Source organism: Eriocheir sinensis, chromosome 7 (genome assembly GCF_024679095.1).
Source record: "Eriocheir sinensis breed Jianghai 21 chromosome 7, ASM2467909v1, whole genome shotgun sequence".
Classification (NCBI taxonomy): Eukaryota; Metazoa; Arthropoda; class Malacostraca; order Decapoda; family Varunidae; genus Eriocheir; species Eriocheir sinensis.
In genome coordinates, this window is record NC_066515.1 from 13,358,689 (window position 1) to 13,366,515 (window position 7,827).

At 43.7% G+C, this 7,827-nt stretch overlaps 1 long non-coding RNA gene across 1 annotated transcript in view; it reads right to left on the minus strand.

The window, feature by feature from the left end:
- Positions 1 to 810, minus strand: part of LOC126992657 (uncharacterized) — a 9,470-nt gene extending 8,660 nt beyond the window's left edge. The window contains exon 1 of the long non-coding RNA XR_007746881.1: positions 672 to 810. This is a non-coding gene — a long non-coding RNA (uncharacterized LOC126992657). The remainder of the gene's footprint in view (positions 1 to 671) is intronic.
- Positions 811 to 7,827: the final 7,017 nt, after the last annotated feature.

Consider the following 7,827-nt stretch of genomic DNA (forward strand, 5'->3'; position numbering starts at 1 on the left):
CGGTTTCCTTTGTTTCTATAGGCTCGTGTACGGTCTATGTATACATGCACCTATACTTGTCCAGTTTCCTCAATTACTTTTACGTCAACTTATTTTATCTCATGATTATATATACATTGTAGAGGCCGTGGACGAGGGTTGGGGCACGAAAGTGTAAACGAGGGGCTCAGACGAATGGCTATTTTCATTTACCGTTACGGGACGAAAATTCCTTGGGCCTAAAAGTCAAGTAGCAGGAGGGCGGCTGCACATGATCTACCGCGGAAGCATGATCTGGGCGGGTCTGCACAGCCCTGCGCACGCCGTACCCGAGGAGCTATACGGCAAGGCTGGCAGTTACAAAAGTATAAAGGATAAGATTATTTTAGAAGATGCCAGGTCTGTGTGCGGGCGCTTGTTATTGAGGCGGGGGGTAGTTAACGAGAAGGCATAACTTGCGCTGGGCAAAAAAATAATTATATATGAAGAAATGAGGAAAAGAGATAAGGGAAGGATAATGACGGATAGCCGGGGGGATGGGAGCGATAAAGGGTGAGTTGGGGGGAGGGAGGGAAGGGGGGGTATATAGCCACGGCGCCGCAACTGGGGATGATGGGGGAAGGGGGGGGGGGGGGAAGAAGGATGACTATTGAGTGTAAGTAAATTCCACGCCCCTCACGACCACCACCAACCTGGATACACTGCAAGGCCGTCCGGGTGTCCCTTGGTCGTTTCTTGGGTCTTTGGGAATGCCGGGGTCCAGTGGCGGCGGCGGTGCAGGAGGAGAGTAGCAACACACCTCTCCTCCCTCACGCTGGCGCTGACTGTACTAGCCGTGGCCGATGGGGTGGGGGAGGGGGCGGGCTTAGACTGTTCAGCACCGCTCCGAACACCAACTGATCCGAACTTCCGAAGCCTAATTCATTTCTCACCCGCCGCAATGTGTGTTAGCCTTCAACTATCATTAGACACATGAACTTGAAAGAAGAGGAAGTACACATTATACATACATTAAATTTATATCCATCTATCTGTCGATCTAGCCATCTATCTGTTTGTCTATCTATCTACCTGTCTATCTATCTATACACACACACACACACACACACACACACACTTACAACAACTGGTTAAAAAATCCTCACTAAAACTAGAAATAAACGTTTAAGATTGGGTTGAAGTGTTTCGGAAGACGTAACAATGAGAGTCTCTTCAGCGTTATGCTCCATTGGAAGGGTTTTCAATCAGCATGACATAATGATTCAGAAAATAAACACTGACCAACTCTCTGGCAAGAAAACTAAGAAGTGCCAGACAAAGAATGGAGACTGATGTAGAGCCTCAGTATAATGGCTCAGAAAACTTGCAAATGGTTGAGAAAAAGTTTCGTTTAGTCGGCGCAACATCTATGGTCATATGCCGGAGAGAGACAGATCCCAGGAGACGGGACACAACCCCCGATTAATACCTGGTACCCATTCACTGCTGGGTGGACAGGGGCGTAGGGTATCGGAAAAGCCGCCCAAATTTTTCCACTCCGCCCGGGAATCGAAACCGGGCTCTCTCGGTTGTGAGCCGAGTATGCTAACCACTGCACCACGAAGCCCCCTAAATGGTTGAGAACAGACAGAAGTAGAATATAAATAGTAAAAAAAAAAAAAAAAAAAAAAAACCACACAATTGATTTAAAACAAGAAATGGGAAAGGGCAGGGTACATATGCAAGAGAGAGGACGACATATGGACAAAAAGAAACAGATTGGGAAGTAACTGACAAAAGGAACTTAAGGGGCTATTACACTGTGCAAATTTTCCGTGGATCTTCAATCAAACCACGATTTCCGCTGGCGTGGTTCTCATATTTCCGTGGTTTTCTGACGCGTCCACGATCATCCAAAGCTACAGTAGAGTTCACCGAAGGACGACGGTATTACTCACCATCATCATCAGCAGCAATAACAAGAAACAAATGAGAACCACGCCAGCGGAAATCGTGGTGTGACTGAAGATCCACGGAAAATTTGCCCAGTGTAATAACCCCTTAAGGAGCGAACGTTTAGCGGATTGGGCGATGAAATTAAGGTTAAAAACTGGAATACTGAGACACGCGAAATGAATATAAGGAAGCACGTGAGAGAAGCCTTTGTCCTACATTGGAATGGGACAGGCTGCCGCTGATTAGATACCTACTTACCTGCGTCTATATCTATCTATCTATCTATCTATCTATATCTATCTATCTGTCTATCTATCTCTACGTAATCATCAGTCTGCATCCCTTCACTGCCGGACATAGACCTCTTTCCAGGGTTTCCGTTAGTTTCAGTCGATGCAAACCTTCCGCATTTTTTAAATTTATTTCATTATACATTTATTCACTACACAAGTATTCCTCTCTCCGCCTGCAAAAACGTCAAGGATCAAAAGTATGATGATGATGGTGATGATGATGATTAGGAAAAGGAAGATGATAATGATGATGATGATGATGATGAGGAGGAGGAGGAGGAGGACAAGGGCAAGAAGGAACGGCCATCTCTTGGGTATGTTTGTAGACAACAGTTTTTCAATGTCACTCTTTTAGTCCATCTGTTTTCTGCATTCCTATATTTTTTTGTTTTGATAATTGCCGCTCCTTGAAATTCGTTATCTTTCAATATACCGTAGTAGTAGTAGTAGAAGTAGTAGTAGTAGTAGTAGTAGGAGGAGGAGGAGGAGGAGGAGGAGTAAAAACTGCACAGGAATTTATGCTATAGCTAACCCCGATGATGTCCAAACTCCTTCTGCAAGACTAAATCTGCCTCTGTATTCTTTCACCTCTAGAACTCGTAAATTATAGAACATTCTTTCTTCGTCAGGATATTTTTTTTCTGTGACTTGAACACTTTCATGAGAGGAGCATTAAAACACTTGTCTATCCTTAGGCGATCAATTCTTCTGGACTCCTACTCGCAGAGGTCCTCCTGTCTCGTGTTGTGGGAGCAGTTCTTTGCAGGCTTTTTTTTTTTTCTTTTTTTTGTTTTGTTTTGCCCTTGAGCTGGCCCCAACCCTGATGTGACAAAAGCATTATTATTTATAGCAGCAGCAGCATCAACATCATCATCATTATCATCATCATCATCAGTATTAGTAGCAGTAACAGTAAAATTATTATTATTATTATTATTATTATTATTATTATTATTATTATTATTTTTATTATTATTATTATTATTATTATTATTATTATTATTATTGTTGTCGTTATTATTATTGTCAAACCTGAACATTATGACCGTGCCGCAGAAACTTTTGGAGGAAGTGGAGTCATTGTGACAAAGGACGGACAACGACACTTAGGTGCAGTGATCGGGACAGAGGTGTGTAAGAAGGAGTACGTAGGAGACAAAGTAGCTGAATGGGTGAAGGAAATAGAAGCTTTGTCTGCCATTGCCAAGACTGAGCCACACGCTGCCTATTCAGCGTACACCCACGGCATCCAACATCAGTGGACGTTCCTGATGCGCACCATCCCCGGCATCAGTCCACTCCTCCGACCACTGGAGAATGCCGTCAAGAATGTATTCTTGCAGGCGCTGGTGAAATCTCATGCTTTGGGGGAGGAGGAGAGGGATATGCTAGCACTTCCTCCAAGACTGAGAGGAATAGGGATCAAGAACCCCGAGAAGCTGGCTGATATGGAGAATCAAAACTCCATCAGCCTTACCAGATCCATCACCAACAGGATAATCGCTCAGGAGGCAGACGGCGAAATAGACCAAAGTGAAATAGGAGAAATTAAAAAAGAATCTCAGAAGAAAGACACCAGGCCCAAAAGGACGAGCTGGACCGTCTAACACACACCCTGTCTACAGAAATGTGCAGAAAAATCCACACAGCACAGGAGGCAGGCGCCTCTAACTGGCTAACGTCACTACCAATCAGTGCAAAAGGCTTCAGCCTCAACAAACAAGAATTTGTCGACGCTGTTGCTCTGAGATATGGCTGGCCGATTGAGGGCCTGCCTGCTCTCTGTGTATGTGGATCACCGAATGATGTCACTCACACCATGACATGCAAGAAGTGAAGGGAGGCTTCGTCTGTATCCGACACGATGAGGTTAGGGATCTGACAGCCAGCATGCTCGGGGAGGTATGCCAAGACGTCGCTACCGAGCCGGCACTGCTCCCCCTGGACGGCGAACACCCTAGATACAGGACGGCCAATACTTCACATGAGGCACGGGTTGATGTAAGTGCCCGCGGATTCTGGGTGAGCGGACAGCGGGCATTCATGGACATCTGCATATACGACCCGATGGCTGCCTGTCACCGTGAGCTGCCCCTAGAAGCCGCCCACCACAGGAACGAGCAGAAGACAAGGGCATGGTGAGAAAATCCAGCATGTTGATCAGGGCAGCCTTACTCCCCTCGTCTTCACCACATCCGGCGGGATGGGTCCCAGGGCCCGATGCTTCTACGCACGACTCGCGGAACTGATCTCAGAAAAGAAGCATCAGCCAAGGAGCCACGTTGTTGCCTGGATGAGGTGTCGCCTCTCGTTCTCCCTGCTCAGGTCGGCCATCCTATGTCTCAGGGGCACCAGACACTCTGGCCCAAAAGCCACCAACATTTCCAATATGGACTATGAGCCCACAGTGGTGGAGAGTGACATTAGGGTGGGTCGGGAGCGACATGAGTAGTAAAGTAATATCGTATATGTAGGAGAGGATAAGGTGTTATGTATATATTTAGTGTTAAGTACTATTAGTGATATGGTTGGATGCCACAGTCATTAGTGAACAGAGCTGGGGCTAATGACCTCCAATTTATGGATCCCTCCATGATTATGTGTTGGGAAAATAAACATGGGTGAAGGTATCTTTTTGATTGTAGAGAAAAAAAATAGTGGTAGTAGTAGTAGTAGTAGTATATAGTAGCAGTATTAGTATTAGTAGTGGTGGTGGTGGTGGTGGTAGCAGCAGTAGTAATAGTAATAGTAGTAGTAGTAGTAGGAGTAGTAATCATAGCAGCAGCAGCATGAGCACCAGCAGTAGCGTATTATTATTATTATTATTATTATTATTATTATTATTATTATTATTATTATTATTATTATTATTATTATTATTATTATTATTATTATTATTATTATTATTATTATTATTATTATTATTATTATTATTGTTATTATTATTATTATTGTTATTATTATTATTATTATTATTATTATTATTATTATTATTATTATTATTATTATTATTATTATTATTATTATTATTATTGAATGTTACCCAGCACCGGTGTGGCGTCTAGTCTCGTACCTTTGATTCGCTTTGCCCCATCCTGATCTGTGCATGCGCGGGGTTTTCTATTTTATCCATTTCATTCACTACACTGTCTTCTAATAGCTTATACTTAGATTAACTCTGTTCTTATGATTGTCCTTCCGTCTCCTCAGAGTTGTTTTCGGATTGAAGGTCAGGCTTATGGGACACTCTCCTTTCAATAGTAGCTGAGATACGGGGTCCATGGCAGCCTGGAATTTGGCTTTTTTTTTTCATGAAAACTAGCAAGAGATCAAAGGTAAGCTTGGTATACGCTATTGAACGACAGTGCAGTGAATGAAATGGACAAAAAAGCAAAGTCCGCGCATGCGCAGATCAGGAAGGGACAAACCAAATCAAGGGGACGAGACTGGACGCCACTCTGGAATCGAACCAACGCGCTGGCGCCGCTGTCTACCTCACCACCCGAGGGCCTCATTATTATTATTATTATTATTATTATTATTATTATTATTATTATTATTATTATTATTATCATTATTATTATTATTATTAGATGTTGTTGTTAAAAATCATAAAGAATAATACTCATATTGATAATGATCGCAAAATACATGCCTGTCTGATAAAAATAAAAATAAAGTCCCGGATTCCCTGTTCGGGAGGTTCACTCACTCGCCTGCCTTGCGTGAAGTCCTTGTGGTCGTCTTTTCTCGCTTTACTGTGAAAAAAAAGATGTACCAGCGGGCCCAGACTGGGAAAAAAACTCCACATGACCTCCACTTCTGGACTGGCCACCATTCCATTCAGTGAAAGCTTCAATCAGTCTCACTTTAATCTCGATTGTAGTGTATAAGCAGTATCTTTGCCCCACTTTATAATCAAGTTCCTTGCAACACCCAACAGGCTTATTAACTGGGCCAAGTTTGAACGTCAGAACCCCTACATGTTTAAGCAATGACCTTCCTTCGGTTTTACTCTTTTTTGTTTGTTTGTTTGTTTTTAGGCCTTGCGCGACCTTGCCAACCAGAGGGCGGTGGCGATGAGCAAGCCTGCCTAAAATAAAAGGGAGACTTGCCTGCCGTTTTTACTCTCTAACAAAGTAATTTCAAGTGAGTTTAACCTTGAAGTGTGACCTTCGCTGCCGACCGGTTATGTCGGTATTACTGCGTTTATCTGCACCTGTATTGGAGCAGCTTTCCCTCTCACTGCGGCTACGGGGGTCTCGGAGCGATCCTTTTAACAAGCCAAGAAGTGACGTGACCAACACAACAAGCCTCTTTGCCCCCGTTGTCGTGCTCGCAGTCCCTTTTTACTACTCTCGATGGCATGTCAGTGTTTGTATGTACCGTATTGTGTTATCCTCAGTAGAACGTATATATGTTAAGTTCATTCAATAAGAACCAATACATCCATCCAACAATTGTGCAAACACACGAAAATCTTCAAAACCTCTCTGTGACGCAAATCTGACCAAAACTATGATATTTTTTGCCAAGATTCTACTCCAAACACTTTGATTCTCATTTTTTCGCATAAACCAAACACAGCTTTCTGAGAAATCCCTTCGCACACACACACACACACACACACACACACACACACACACACACACACACACACACACACACACACACACACACACACACACACACACACACACACACACACACACACACACACACACACACACACGAGATGGACCACACCTTGTCAGGCTCCCGGGCCACACCCCGCCGCAAAAACCTGGAGCGGAACCTTGTCTATATTTTTGCCCTCCATGCCATCGCTGGAGCTACAGCGTCCCCAGAGCTTCCCTGCCCCCGCCGAGGCCACTAACGGGGAGGGGCTGGCAAGGGACACGAGAACACGAGGCCAGGAGGGACGGCGAGGTGCAGAGGAGCAAGGAGAAGAAGGGCACAAGGATTCCTCCCTCCGCCGGCAAGAAACGTAAAGGATGAAGAGTGTGGTGACGGTGAAGGTGAGAGTAATGATGGTGATGATGATGATGAGGATGAGGATGATGATGAGGAGGAGGAGGGCGAGGAAAATAATAAAAAAAGGATGTGAAGAACGATACTGATGATAATAATAAAAATAGAATTAAGATATAAATAAGAATAACTGACTCTAAGCCTGTGGGGACAAATGAAAAGCAACAGTAGAGAGCCGGAAGGGGCATACCATGAACAGTTGCACACGGACACACGAACACACACATACTCCAACCAACCCTGTACCTCACCAAGCGCGTATAAGGTTGAAAGTAAACAGATCTATAAGGTATAACTTCACCACGAGGCAGAAGACCATGGAGTAGCAATAGAAGAAAGTGTTGTGCTACGTTAAATAGTTGAAACTTTTGTGGTAGGTGAAATGAACTGAGGGAATGTTATGTGTGAGGATAAGGAAGTGAGATGGAAGTGAGTATATATATATTTTTTTTTTTTTACAGCAAAGGAGACAGCACAAGGGCACCCAGAAAAAGGAAACAACAATAAAAAAAAGTCCGCAACAATAAAAAAAGGCCCGCATATATAGGGAGTCGGATGCAAAAAAAGAAAGAAGTATAAGATAAAGATA